This window comes from Liolophura sinensis, chromosome 1 (genome assembly GCF_032854445.1).
Source record: "Liolophura sinensis isolate JHLJ2023 chromosome 1, CUHK_Ljap_v2, whole genome shotgun sequence".
Taxonomy (NCBI): Eukaryota; Metazoa; Mollusca; class Polyplacophora; order Chitonida; family Chitonidae; genus Liolophura; species Liolophura sinensis.
In genome coordinates this window covers 16,483,724-16,499,629 of record NC_088295.1, presented here as the reverse complement: position 1 = coordinate 16,499,629, position 15,906 = coordinate 16,483,724, and the positions used below count along the sequence as shown (strand labels likewise).

Genomic DNA, 15,906 nt, shown 5'->3' with positions numbered 1-15,906 from the left:
TGGTTGCCCAGTGTAATCGTCTATCTTGTATGTCATGTGTAACATCATAGATGGCGCCTCTTGTAGCATGAGATCTTTACATATTAACGGGAAAGACGTAATCGTCCGTTACTTTTGAATCACAATCTGATCGGTTAGGGTCTGTAACATTTTCCGTAAAGGTAGCCATGCTAATTACATCAGCATGATGCCTTTATGAACAGTTGCAATTAAAGCGCGACTGAGATACTTGTTTAACTGTTATTTGACATGGAACTCATTCACGGACTACGAATTTGAACTTTGATGTGGAATTCATGCCTGGAATGTTCATTGTCTGCCCGGCATCATTGAAAACTGATGACCGCTTCTTTCTTGTGTATTACCGGCTTTATTTCTTATTTGTATAATTTCTTACATACCTTTGTCTTCGGGAGTTAGTGTTAAACGTTGTTTTGGAAATGGATCTTGCGATTATCGACTTGGGACGCCCTTTACGGACTACGAATGGTATATGAATTTCGGACTTGACGCTTATATTCAGGGAAGTTTCAATCCTCCACAAAGGCTGCCAGTTTGTTTTCAATTACAATGGACACACTCGGTTGGATCAAAGACTTGCTTCAGGGACGATTTCATTAGATTAAAATCTTAAAACCTTACTTTTGGATGCTAGGAAATTCAATTGTACTACTACTATGGCATAATTTTGACTTAAGGAACCTTATAATGTGCGCTTAAAATATAATTTCTGATTTTTTTATGTTAAAGAATCGCTGTATGGAATCAAACCCATGCAATGCCGTAACATAGGCAAGATCTGGATAGTAACTATAGAGGTTTTGACACAGCGCACTCCACAATACTAGTATTTAATGTAAGGAAACGTTTTGTTGAAAAATTCTATATTTTAAAGAAATTTATGTTTGTAACATTACAATGAATTGCATCGCGAAGGGCTCAGTTCATGAAGATTTATTACGCTGCATTTTCGGGAATTCAGTAGTGAAATTTCCCCCCGAATGTTGGACTGGAAACCAAATCTATCTGACAAGAGAACCCAAATCAGAGGAAACCTGAATCACATCTTGTGAAAATGTAGGTCATTTCACGTGATTTGTAAAGATTCTCTTCCGAAGAATTTTGTTAAAAATCCAAGTTTCCTATATTTGCCCAGAATAGCTCAAACTATTACCTTTCAGTAAGCATCAGATTGGCATTATAAATTTTAGGACTTTTGTGGCCGATGTTGAATAGTTGCGTGTACAGAAGAGGCTGGTGTTTTGTGAAAGGTCATTGTTTAAGTCATTATAAAATAATATTACAAATTCTATTGGATTTGTAGTGATAGACTTTTGACCAAAAATGTCGGATATTATCTTTTAAAACTTATATGTTTAAATTCTGGCTAACCGATATTGGTAAGAATCATGTGTTGTGCTACATTTTGAGGTTTGCCAAGAACAGTTAGAATAAAAATATGACTCAGCTAACGGAGCACAAAGTTTGAACTGGTTGTGTCTCAGATAAATTCCTTTGCGTGCGTGCTCCCCTCCGTACTCCAACACTAAATTTACATCACCGCAAATGGTTGCCTTTCATCATTGTAGGACAAGCTCTGGTCATCTACGCGTGTCATCTCACGCACCTATGCTCGCTGGATCTCTATATATTTTAATGACCAGTGTTCATCCATGTGGAGTAAGTATTCATTTAACGCAGCCACCCTGTGTTTAATTAGTGTAAAACTGAGCGAAAATAAGCGAAAGGGTTGAAACTGCGCATCTGTTTTTCCCTAATACCCCTTTGCCCGAATAACCACCTGGTCTACTCGATTGACAGCAATTAGCACAAGAGCTCCTGATGACGTATATGTGAACAGACGTGTGACATTTACAATGCTGGCGCTCTATTCCATTGTATTTCACTTCATTATGGCTTGTTTCCTATTCTAGTTTAACCCACCTCGCCAAAACTAGCTTCTTATTTTTAAGTTTAACTAACTTCCACACACAAAAAAAGAATGAAAAGTATTGTAGTTCAATCAAGAATTCATATCAGTGACTTGACATTGCCAGCAATTATCTCAATAGATAATGATGACTTACGCGTGACCAGATGTGTAACATGTACACTGCTTGCTTCCCTTATTCTAGTTTAACCCATTTAATCATTGCGTGTTTCCTATTTTAGTTTAACCCATTTAATCAAGGCGTGTTTAACATTCTAGTTTAGCCCATTTAATCATGGCGTGTTTAACATTCTAGTTTAACCCATTTAATAATGACGTGTTTAACATTCTAGTTTAACGCATTTAATCATGGCGTGTTTCCTATTCTAGTTTAACCCATTTAATCATGGCGTGTTTCCTATTCTAGTTTAACGCATTTAATCATGGCGTGTTTCCTATTCAGGTTTAACCCATTTAATCAAGGCGTGTTTAACATTCTAGTTTAACCCATTTAATCATGGCGTGTTTAGCATTCTAGTTTAACCCATTTAAACATGAAGTGTTTAACATTCTAGTTTAACCCATTTAATCATGGCGTGTTTAACATTCTAGTTTAACCCATTTAATCATGGCGTGTTTCCTAGTCTAGTTTAACGCATTTAATCATGGCGTGTTTCCTATTCTAGTTTAACGCATTTAATCATGGCGTGTTTCCTATTCAGGTTTAACGCATTTAATCATGACGTGTTTCCTGTTCTAATTTCTAGTTTCTAATTCTTATTCTAGTTTAACCCATCTAAGCATAGGTTGTTTCTTATTTTTAAGTTTAGCTGATTCCTTCATAAAAAACGAATGAAATGTATTCTAGTTTAACCCACCTTGTCATATCCTGTTTCCTGTGTTCAAGATTAAATCGCTTCGTGACACCTTATTTCCTGTATTTTAGAATAACTCAGCTCGTCCTACGTTTTTTCCTGTATTCCACATTAGCTCACTTCATCGTACGTTGTTCCCTGTATTCTAGATTAAGTCACTTCGTCATAACTTGTTTCCTGTATTCCATATTAACTCACTTCATCGTACGTTGTTCCCTGTATTCTAGATTAAGTCACTTCGTCATAACTTGTTTCCTGTATTCCATATTAACTCACTTCATCGTACGTTGTTCCCTGTATTCTAGATTAAGTCACTTCGTCATTACTTGTTTCATGTATTCCATATTAACTCACTTCATCGTACGTTGTTCCCTGTATTCTAGATTAAGTCACTTCGTCATAACTTGTTTCCTGTATTCTAGATTAACTCGCTTCGTCATACGTTGTTTCCTGTATTCTAGATTAAAATGTTTAAGTTCAGATTTAGCTAATTGTTCAAAGTGTAAAGATAAGCCTATTTCACGTTATGTTACCAGGAGAGCCTCTGAGAAACGTAATTATGACTTTAAATCCACCAAAAACAATAGATTTGCTACCCTTGCCCATCTCAGGCCGGCCGCCCTGTAAAGCTCAGCGGGTGACATCACAGATGGCCAACCCAAGTCTAGATGGGCTATATAACCTGGAAATTCGTATCAAAACGATGTCGTTTTCAAGACGGATTCTAGCTACACAGAAGCAAATATACTGCCGTATCAATCTGAATGCATAGTGGACGACGTTGAAGTTTCGATTTATAACACTGACATTCAAGTTGAATTTGATCTTTGTCCAGGCATTTGTAAATCCGCACTGGCAATACGGACTGGTAAACCATAGCTTTATCCTGTGTTACACTGTAATATACGTTTCGTGTGTATATCAGATTTATTATTTTGTATTCTTTCCCTCTGTCCGCTTCACAATAAATATCATTCTATTCCCCGACTGGATTTATTTAAAAATGGGTTCGAGGGAATTAATTTTCGTGCATTTAGTCAACACAGTACTGAAAAAAATCTTACATCTGTTTAATTTTCCTTGTTATATTATGGCCAGAATTACTTAAGCAAGTCAAACAGGTATTATGATTTTTTTTTTTTTTGATTGGTGTTTTACGCCGTACTCAAGAATATTTCACTTATACGACAGCGGCCGGCATTATGGTGGGTGGAAACCGGGCACAGCCCGGGGGAAACCCACGACCACCCGCAGGTTGCTGGCAGACCTTCTCACGTACTCCCGCCAGCATGAGCTGGACTTGAACTCATAGCGACCGCATTGGTGACAGACTCCTGGGTTATTACGCTGCGCTAGCGCTTTAACCGACTGAGCCACGGAGGCCCCAACAGGTATTATGAAGGGGGACTCTAATCCTCTTTTGTTTCCTAACGTATCGCTAATCCTCGATTAGAATCCTTGATAAGAAATTAAAACAATGGGGGAAGGATTCTCTCTAGGATTGCTTTTCGCACCTACCCTTAGCTGTCACTTGTTTTTGCATCTTTGATGACTAATTATAATTAACAACCAGTATCTCAACCCCAGTCATTAATTCTTGATTAACGCAGTCAAGCAAAACGATTAGTTTTGGATTGTTTTCGGTTTTAATCGTCCTCTGTAGCCGGTCAGAAACTGTTACGATTGCCGTAACTGTCAAACGGCCATTGCGCTGTTGTGCACAGTTTACAATTTGGTAGAAGCTCACTCCTTGACCCACGTGAGAGACACGGCCAGTGGATTAGCGCGTATCAAAGCGATGTTCATTGGAAACCATCAGGTGGTTGCATCTACTTTCAACTTACCGGCATACCGAAGACTGATCAAAGTAAGGACGAATGAACACCCACTTTGTTTTACACTCTCCAAACCCTATCACAGACTTTATATAGATATATTTAAAGCTTAAGTTTCCCGCCCAGCTGTTAAAATTTAGCTGCCCGCCAGGATTTCTTATCCCAACTTCTGTCAGCCCGGCAAAGATTTTACTGTGTTTGATGGGTATAAAACCCTTCCATCTCGTGCCATGAATCCACGCTTTCTTAAGGTCCAAATCGTCTGGGAACTTGAAAAAAACTAACTCCAGGGTTTTTCGACGACCTGTTTTTTTTCAACCCTATGCAGATAAGCAAACCATTTCGTGGAGAAATTCGAGTTGTCACTTGTGTGGCTTTTTACCATTGAACTAAATGTCAAAGCTCTGACAGCTTGTAAAGGTTGAGGTTGTGTGACGTCATTCGGTGGAGACTACCGAGAGTTGGCGGAAAAAATGCATAAATCCAGCCTCATTATCTAGTGATTTTAATTCCACATTACTCAGAGTACTGTGCTGCCAATATTTTTTTACACTATACTTAACAATATATATATATACAGGGGTAGCTAATTATTCATAAATAACCAATCTGGACACTAATCCTTTCACTCACTTCATCACACCTTGTTCCCTGTATTCTAGATTAATTTATTTCGCCTTACCTTGTTTCGTGTATTGTAGATTAATTCAGTTGGTTGACTTGTAACTTTTGTAACAGTGAAATATTCCTGAGTACGGCGTAAAACACCATTCAAAAAATAAGTAAACAAATAACTAAAGTCAGCAAATAAATAAATGAATGAATGAATGAATAATTAAATAAATAAATAAATAAATAAATAAATCGTTAACTTGTTTCATGTATCCTGAACTCTCTTTGTCAAACCTGACTCTCCTTATCTTGTTTAGTTACATCTACATGTTTTCTGTGTTCTAACACTGTTAATATTTTGTCCGTCTAATATGCTGCCCTGGAATGCTGAACAGCTGTATTAGGCAAGTACTTAAAATGAACGTAAATTATCAATTAAATGTGCTCAGCAAATAAATGTTTCGCTTTTTGTGTTTTTGTGCGGTTTTGTGCTTAGTGTACTTTTGTTTATGGGTATCAGGTTCAAAACATAACAGATGTTTACATAGTGTGGAAGACAGTTCAGTGCCATCCAAAGATTAGAATGAACAATGTCTTTAAAGCATAGGTCAAGAAGCCAAACCTACACTGATTTAAATATGCATTATCATGTGGCTAATATATTTGTGAAAGTTAGGGCACAGCCTAAAAATAATTAATTATTTTTTTTAACACAGTTACAGTTCTGATGATTGATTTTAGGTCTAACACTGTTTGAAAATGAACTGTGACAGAAAGATCAACATTTTCACATAACCTGCGCAGAATATTTTGTTCTTGATATCGACATTTTCTACACTGTATAGAAATGATTTACCACTTCAAACGCAGCTGTTACAAGTAAACCTTGTGCACAGGGATTTGTCTACTGCATTCTCGTGTATGGTTGTACTCAGAGTTCTATATGAGCAGACCAGTATAATGTGTCAACAGAATCCTGAATGTGTCTGTTGCCATTAGGCTGATATCCTTAGTTAACACTAGTGAAGTAAGTGTTGTTGACTGGTGAAACTTAGCACAATGTTAAGCGGAGAAGGGCTCACGGACTGGGTGATAATTGCATAACGTCTACCAGAATCTTATGGGATGATTATGGCACACACAATGTCCAGTCATGTATCATTCGTTTCCCTTGATTATTACACATGTATGGTAAGCACTCCTGATTTCAGCAGGCAGAAATTACCAACTTCTGCGTATTGTACCAGTGGGAGTCCTTCGCGACTGGTTTGTTGGATGTCTCTGAGCAAAAGGTACTTGAGCCGGACGAATACATCGGCCGAGGATAGTGCGGATTTATCTGTTTTGATGTGTTGTTTTCGACTGTGTTATAGCAACAGATAATCGTTTGCGGGTGTTTGTTCTGGTACAGTGTCTTTGTTCAGAAACACGCCCCACCCACACCATGCACTTCACTCGTGCCTCTCACGCCTCACCAGTATGGTCATGCAATATTTTCAAAGATTCACCATTAACGTGCATAGGCAAAAGAATTGGCAAACTGTATTGTAGGCTTCAGTTTGTGATTTTAGATAACAAGCTCACATAGATGCAATTGAATGCAATGCACATGGACATCAAGCAGGATTGATTTAAAACCCTGTTTATTATTTATTTGTTTGATTGTTGTAAGCGTATGAAGGAAAGTGGATAAAGCTGAAGCTGGTGAAGCAGATATGGTCACCTAACTGCATATAAGGAAGGGGTATATAAATAAGGTTTGTTTCCATATACTGATGGAACTGGGTTATTTATTTATTTATTTGATTGTTGTATAACGCAATAGCCAAGAACGGAATTGGATTAAGCTGAAGTTCGTGAAGCAAATGTTACAGACAAATGTACACAGAGGGTTTCTTTCGTTTGCATGGTCTCCCAGCGTGAAGTAAGAGAAGAATGTCTAGACAGTTGTTTTGTATATATGAGGACAGATTGTTGCCGAGATTTTGTTAAGCCATTATAATTGAATAAAATACTCATCAAAACCCCACCGTCAGCGTCAGAAAAGTATCAGTCAGATTTTGGTATTTCTGCGGCGTCTTCCTGATCAGACGGCTTGCAGATGTGAACTTTGACACATGTGAAGAATACATTCAGCAATACATTCGGAACAGCTTGGTAATCTTTTCTTGCATTTCACACTGAACATAAACTAGTTTTTATGTGTATTTATCGTATTGCGTCTTTCGTTGTGGTATTGTTGTGTTATCTGAGGGAAGTAAGCTTAATGTGTTTCGGGAAGTGTTACATAAGAGAAGCTCAGTGAAACATGAGGCGCCATACTTTTCTACTTGAGCAACCATAAAGGCGGAGTCATCGGTAGCAGTATACAACCTCTGTAAGAAACTCATTTTGCAGGCTAGTTTCATGTCCGGATCTCTCGGTTTAGGAGGTCAAAGCATGTTTTGTTGTAACCAATACTATATTCATCTACATGTCTGATAATCATCTTAGTGGATGTTACACCACATCGTTTGTGATGAGAAAATGATATCCTTCTCATAAGCATTTAATATATTCCACGATATAACCTGTTAATGAAATGGATAATTATCACATTTGTTTTTCAAATTATGGTTACAGTTTCCTTGGCAGAAAAGGATTGATCATGAACAATCACAATTGTTCCGTTAGTATCAACTTTGTAGACAATGTTACTGTATTACCTGTACCGTTACTGTACAGTAACAATATTTACAGGCTATTGGATAACTGTTCTTAAATCATGTTTCTTTGTCTGACACAATAGTTGATACAAATTGTTTCCCTCCAGGGAATATAATTTTATTCTAGCACTGGGTGCAGATTTGAAGCGACGAGAACTGGATTTGGCTGCAAGAAAGAAAATTAATTTTCTATCGTTATGAAATCAAATATGCTTTAGTTCTGGTAAGACTTCAGTTTTATAACTAGATTTTTAAAAACTGTCAATGAATATTTTCCTTAAAAGATTTATTGTAGATTTTCAATAACCAATCGCCTATATCCAGTTTGCGCTTAATGACAAAGAAGCAATCTCTCGTTAGATGGGATATATCAGTTAACCTTGCACTGTAAACAAATCGTCGCTAGTCTGGATAGGGTGACCATGTAATAACGCGGTAAAAAAGCTACGGGAGCCTATGGAATATATTCATTACTCAAGGACTGGCCTGTCGTGTGTAATCAGTCATGTAATGATCAGGATGTGTATCACTAAACACCCGCACCCTGGCTGAAGCATGCCAGGTTCCACACTGACTTGTATTGATTTGCCACATTATACCACCATGACCAGGCTTTGGCGTCTTTATAGTTGATCTAAAGCTGGAAACATTATATATCTGTTTGATGCAAGTATTTATATTGCTAGTAAGCATAGAGATGACGTACTTGTCATTGCTTCTCAAATATTGTTGACTAGACCAAATCTAATCTGTCATCTCAGACGATTTTGTGAGAGACAGTCATTATTCCTGGCTTCTGACATTCATCCACTGTCTGTGAGGTGAGAACATCTCTGATGCTGCTCTCATGAGATGAGCATATCATTAATGTATCAAGGCTTTATTAAGTGTCTACTATGTATGGACTTGGGGCTCTTAAATCCCAATATTTATTGTTTTGCATACTGTTAAAAGAGGTCAAACTCGGCTTAGCAAAGGCGACACAGATTTGCCAGACTTTCACCTGTAGCCATCAACTATGGACGAAAGGTTGGAAGATTGCACACTTCCTCATGAGAGCCATGCCGACTTGATCAAAGTAAACGCGAGATTGGACTTTTTCGCATGCGAACCATGTTGAATCGACCAAAATAAACACAGAATGACAAGCCTTTGCATGGCGAGCTGACCAAGTGTAGCATAGCTGAGACTATTTTTCAGTCGAACGGCTTTTGCTGTATTTCTATGGAATGGCAACACATTGTGTTATTGTTGGTTTTATTGCAGTTGCCTTCCATGCGAAGTCTTTGACCACAGGCATAGTCTCATCAATATATCATGCAGGTGTCACTGTCGGGCGTAAGGAATGAGGGTAAAGGCGCTAACAACGCTGGTAATGGTCCACAATCGACAGTGTAAATAAGTGGCTGCGTCAACATCAAAGCACCTTGGGAAACCTTTCTGCCTGCTTTACGTATCTTTATAGAGCCAAGGGAATCAATAGTTACCCTCGATCATCCTTATATGATGACGTGGTCAATTCAGGTTAAGCACAACCAAAGCTCGTTTAGAAATTGTCTCAAACATCCGGCTGAGAGAACGCAAATGGCTGCACCGGAAGTCCCGGTAATTGATTTTTAGCTACGTGCCGTGGAGATATACAATATACTTGTGGTCTTGCGCTTTACTACATAATCTCTAGATTTGATTATGATCAGGAAAGCGGATTTTTAGTGCAGCTTGAGATCTGCTATATTCCTTGAGACCATACAATATCGATAGGATCGAACGGAAAGGTTAGATACTTTGACCTCGTTGAAGCCAACTCTCCAACGTTGGCTATTCAGTTCACACACGCACAGGTCACGGTAAATGATGAACGGGGCCTGTAGTGTACCCGGTTGCGATATATTTATGTTTAAGACTCCTTGCTTCTAAAGAAATATGAAACATGAGACATTTTATGCGATCTATCCGTGTAAATAAAAGGTGCCAGAAATACATGTATAGAGGAACATGTCATTTCTACCAAAAGTCTAGAAAATACACCAGGACTTTGTATGAAAAATAGGTAAATATGACATATACAGAATAAGTAAGTCGACGCATGCAGAATAGGCCAAGAGGAGGTGTACAGAAAAGGTCAGTAATATACCAAACAGAAAAGGCTGGAAAAACTTTAACAAAACCACAGAAGAAAAGATTTATAGAGAATAGGCCAGTGAAGCTTTCACCAATCGGTTAAAAGAGATTCTCATAGAGTGATACAGGGAAATGCTTATAAAAACTGTGAGGAAAAGTTGTGGTAAACCAATCAGATTTGTCAGTAGATCAGATTGCGGATGGTCCAAAGTCGCCAAGGGAGGAAAAATCGAGAGGGAAAAGAATATCGATTATCAGCTGGAAAAAAACCCATTAGATTCGTCCATAAAGATATTTACGAAAAATCTGCCAGAGAAACATCAAAGAAAATCAAGAAATAAAAACATGACAAAGCCAGTGCAATCTGTGTAAATACAAATCGAAAATGGTACATTGTCCCAACCAATTTGTATTAACATATTGATCATGAATAATCCTATTATCCTCTCCGAAAGCCAGGATAATTTCCATATAGATAGAACTCGAACTGGAAGCCATCAAAATATCCCTATACTAAAATTATTACCTTGCTGCTGGTTTGTCAGTTTTCACTAGTATTTGTGATCAAAGCTGTACGGTCTACATATTCTGTCAGCATGTTCAACATGTTTCCAGCGACAGCAATTACCAGACATGGAAAATGTGAGCATACATAAACAAACAGCCTTGAGTGGTGTTGCGGAGGTGGAGCAGGCCTGTATACTCGCACCCCACATACTGTCATAGAGTTTTAAAATTCAATATTTCATGCAGGTATCTCAAGACAAATAAACGAGCATGTACATCAAAAATAAGAACACGCAGTTGGTAAATTTGGCAGTTGGTCAACAGTTGGCAGTTGGTCAACATTTGTGTAATTTACGTCTTAAATATATTACCACGCTATGAAAAAAGTGCATTTACCATTCACCATTAATTTTGGCTATTTCAATACGCTATAATTTTGTTGACCAGACTGGCTTTGTGTTTTCTGTGTTTTTCGTCTAAGCACATGCAGTTCGCTGTACAATTTACTAGAGTTATTATTCTGTAATTCTTGAGAAAACATCTTGGCCGAGATTTAGAGAGACTGGCGGAATTTCATACAGCTAGTGAAAACAGATATCTCAGCACGATGGCAAAAGCCTAGTTATTCTCATTGAATTCCGATAATTTTTCCCCAATAGGCACAGTCGATTACTCACGGGGAGCTCGTCAAATTACCGAAGCAACCCAGCTGTTGACAAATGTAAATGGGCAGATGGGGCTCGGCGTAGAAGCACCTGCTGATTAGTTTATCACGACAGAGTAAACATGACCATCAACACTTTTCTGAAGATTCGGCCGGCAAGGCTTTGTTTCTGAGTTTGTCTAGCGGCGGACTCAGACTTAGACACTGTATGTTATTTGCCTGTAAGGTTTCAAAAGCATGTTAACAAGAAATTTCGATGAACAAACCCATTTGCTTCCTTATAATTTGTATGCTTCCCAAATAAAAGAGTCATTGTTGCTGAAAGGTGGATAGCTAATGTGAACGTTCACCCGACCTGTTAACCACGGAGTGTATGCTTAAGCCATTAACGGGAGCGCTCAAACCCTCCAGAACTTCGATAATCAGCGAGAGCCATCAGGAACTGTTCTCACCCGCCATCGCTAGACGCCTCACAGTCTTTATAGTGGTGACTGACGCCTAAGACAGACTCTAAAGCACATTTGATTCTGCCAATCTGAAATACTTCAGTCCTTCCATTCGTAGGAATCGAGCAGTGTTACATTCTAAAGAAAGGTTGTATCTTTACATGCGAAAGACTTTTAGTGGAAAGGTGTTAACTCTCACTTACGCTGCTTTTTGCTGCGTAACATCAACATGTCACTTGTCCATTGTTCACCATGAGAAACGAAGCAAGGGTTTCCAGCTGCCTAGATCAGGGTCTTCCAAATGAGGAGGCGTACGCTCCATACCAAAGATTAAAAGCTGTTTGTGCTTAATGTGCCGACGTCTGTTACGCCATTAGTATTGAATTCTTGTCTGGGTTTTGTAGAAAACCTGTAGAGTCAAACAAATTACATTTCGACTGGTTGCATTTGTGTTTTGATTTATTTAATTTGTACACGGATACTTCGTTAACGCGCCTTCATGAAAAATTCCTCGGATTGTGTAATCCATACTTGGTCATTATGTATCTAGTCTGTGGCTCATTACACCCTGCTTTCCAATGGCTTATTAACCACGTACTGATTGGTGGAGACTCAGCATAAGCTTATCCGCGCTCTAGTATGACCAGGTTTCTCAGTATCATCTCGCAGAACTGCAGGTTCGGAGTCACCGAAAACCTGGCACTGTAATGCCGACATGGTGAGCAGAGTTTTTGCATGAACTGGTCGGCGATGTAAAAAAACAAACAGGTCAGTTTTTGACAGATTTTACTTTGATTTTGAGGGTTGTAAGATTCAAATGGTTTTGTCAAATTTGGATATGACTACAAGAAATTAAGGTATGCAGATATTGTTTGACTGTTCCATGGTTTAAATGTGACATGTCAATGTGGTTGTTGTCTTCCTGAACTGGAAAGAGTGCGTTGCTTTTGTCAGCTGAGGATTATTTCATGTTTGAAGTAACAAAATAGGGGCCTCCGTGGCTCAGTCGGTTAAAGCGCTAGCGCAGCGTAATGACCCAGGAGTCTCTCACCAATGCGGTCGCTGTGAGTTCATGTCCAGCTCATGCTAGCGGCCGTACGTGAGAAGGTCTGCCAGCAACCTGCGGTTGGTCGTGGGTTTCCCCCACCATAATGCTGGCCGCCGTCGTATAAGTGAAATATTCTTGAGTACGGCGTAAAACACAAATCAAAAAAAAAAAAAAAAGTAACAAAATAGAAGGCTGTTAACATTTACTTAAGTTGTAAATCTGGCACTAAAACATTTCCTTGCAAAGCATGTTTCATCAAGGTTTTAAGTCAGACGTTTGCTTGATAGCTATTGTGACAAATGACGGATGGCATGATAGCTCCATACAAATAAGCATATAGATTGACTCGAAGCTGGCTTCCGTGATGACGACTGCCAGAAGGACTTCTCAAGTGGGTGATAGGTCTGTAATTATCGAAGTCCTTGTCAACTGGTGGACGACCAGCCTCACTAATCAGCCTGATGGTGAGGACGTGTGCCAGTGGACATAATTATGACCCTAGCTGTCAGGCGCCTCCTAAAGGCACTTAGTGCCTGCTGTCGACAGCAATTTCGTCGTTCCAAGGCCGAGAACACGGATTTTTGCCGAAAGGGGAGCCGTAGAGTTGCCGTCGGAACTAGCCGCTACTTCCGATCATGGTATCCATTAAGACTCGTCCTTCTCTCAGTGCTGTCTTCTCACCACCTTCATACCAAAACCGGACCCTCACCGAACCTTTCCCCATGTACATCCGCGTTGGCAGACGGGCAGTTCTGCCCTGTTTTCTATCGATTGGCCCTCGCCTTAATGTCCTCTGATTCATTCGGCATTCGCTGTAAAAAACAATTACAGCTACTTTCACTGTCCATACAGTACACGACGTTTGCACCCTATTAACCGTTTTTATGATTGCGCTACAGCTCAGTCAGAGCAATTATTACAAGTCCATTTCAGCGCACCAGCATTCTGAACTTGTGTTTTCTTCCTAAAGTTACGAGCCCTGGACTGACGAACTATGTTGTGCAGCTGTTAACGCTATTGAACACGCAAAAAAAGACAGCAAGACACTGAAGGAACTGCTATAAAGCTTTGCGTGTTTTATTTTTCTATTACATTTTGGATGATATTTAAGGAATCCATATCGCTCTGCTGTTGTTACGCCTCCACTCATATTAACGTGCTCTAGCACATACGGCGTGTGTCATACAGTTTTATATCCTCAAATATGCTATCCAAATTCTCACATTGGTCCCACACATACCAGCATTGCAGATTCCAATAAAATCTTAATACGATTGTTTTCTTTACCATTCCAGATTATGTATTAAGAAACCTTCGTAGCAAAAGAATCAGCGTCACGCGGAATTTATACCAGCTGTTATCTTCGACACATATATATGGATTACTACATTAGGGGTAAGTTCAGTCATAGCCTAAATACAATATACATAATTTAGAACTTTAGTTTTATAATTTGGCTTACTTTGATAGTCGATCACTTCTGAACGCCTACGACAAGTGTCCTTGCAGCACTGCCATTTCAACAGGCAGCCACTGTTGACTGAGGTCACAGCAACTCCCATAAATTCAGTCTCATGGATATACACAGCCCAGATAGTTGTTGTTTTATCCTCTGTCAAACTACCCGCGTCCTTTCAGTAGAAAAGGGAGATATGAGTATGGAAAAAATAACACTATTATTGCGTGCTTTGGGAGAATTGGCACGCCAGATACACTTCATCAAAACCGTTTTTATTGGTATGTTCTGTGCACATAGAATCGTCGGACTATTTCACTTCTCATCCTACTTGATGAGCCTAGCATTCAGCTGGGAAACTTGGTCCTCACAATACGCAATCAATACACGGTCACGGTGCTATTATCTCTCGTGTATTATGTATCACTTCATAGCACAGCCATAAATCAGTGGCCTTGCCAGAAATTAGTCCGAACGATGGCATATTACACACTACAGGACGTAATATAGGAGTGGGATTTGTCACGCTGTAATAACCTGAAGTCCTGTTGAATTATATAGCAATGTTTACCCATGTTTTTAAGCGTGTAAGCTGTGTGGTATACGGTAACAGTGTTATGTTCGATGGCTAATAATTTCCCGATTCCAATATCTCAGGAGATTTTTTTTATCCAAGGCTTGTCTCTGCTATTGCGTAATACGCTTGTTCAACTGTCTCAAGTCATTTACTTTGTAGATAGCTATTCATTTTTAGATACATATTTATCACTGCATGACAATGTAGGTTTTATGTAGTGGAAAGGTTATATCTAGTGTTCTTTGTTTCAGTGCAGAAAGTCAATTTGTAAATTGAATAGCCCATATAGCGAAAGAGCGTGAAAGAGGTCAACATCAAACAACCCGTGGGAAATAATGGGGCTACCAGACCAGTGAACATTAGTCATAGGCCTACTATTCGTCAAAGTTCACCCCTTTTACTGAACCATGTTTAATTATGTAGTGACTTATTATTCACCGCAGAATCAAAAACATTTCGTTCATAGGCAACGTTTAGATTTTTGGTTTTGTAAACCCTCAATTGAGATAATGAGCAGATGCATGGCTTTCTCCACGTGGTCCATGATAGCAGACTAAAATAACGGGTTTTAAGTCGAAAAACAACCTTATCAAATAACTGACAATGGCTGAAAAATTAGAGGTGATAAACACACAGAAAACAGAGTACACTGGGACACCAACATGTGCGATCTCCCCGGTTGAATATGCAGGTAAAATACACCTCGAAAGGGTTATATACCTGTTTTAACAAAACATTTTAGCGTCGGTTGGCCTTATAATTCTCTCTGTATATGTATGTTAATATATATTGAATTCAAAAACATCTGTTACGATAGACAAACAGAGATACGCACACATCATTTATACAACAAATACTGTAACACAAGCTGTCTCCATTTCCATGTTACAATGTTGTGTGGATATATAGGATGATTCAAGGCAAACGACCAAGAAAACTCAAGTCAATCAATTTTGTGGTCTCCAAAAGCCTTGTACCAAATTGATTGATGTGAATAAGACTTACAGAAGGATTATAGTGACAAAGAAATGCGTTTAACTCGGATGTAAGATTTCTAAAATATGTTTGAAACCGAACGTGTGATCGATGTATAACGCCTGGCACCATTTCTCCGTGGTACATCTGTCTTC

At 38.9% G+C, this 15,906-nt stretch overlaps 1 protein-coding gene across 1 annotated transcript in view; it reads left to right on the top strand.

Annotated features, from left to right (window-relative positions):
- The window catches only part of LOC135480308 (uncharacterized), a 36,643-nt gene that overhangs the window by 1,540 nt on the left and 19,197 nt on the right, over window positions 1-15,906 (top strand). Inside the window, exon 2 of the mRNA XM_064760121.1 lies at window positions 14,039-14,138. The gene's annotated coding sequence lies outside the window, so the exon portion shown is untranslated. The remainder of the gene's footprint in view (window positions 1-14,038; window positions 14,139-15,906) is intronic.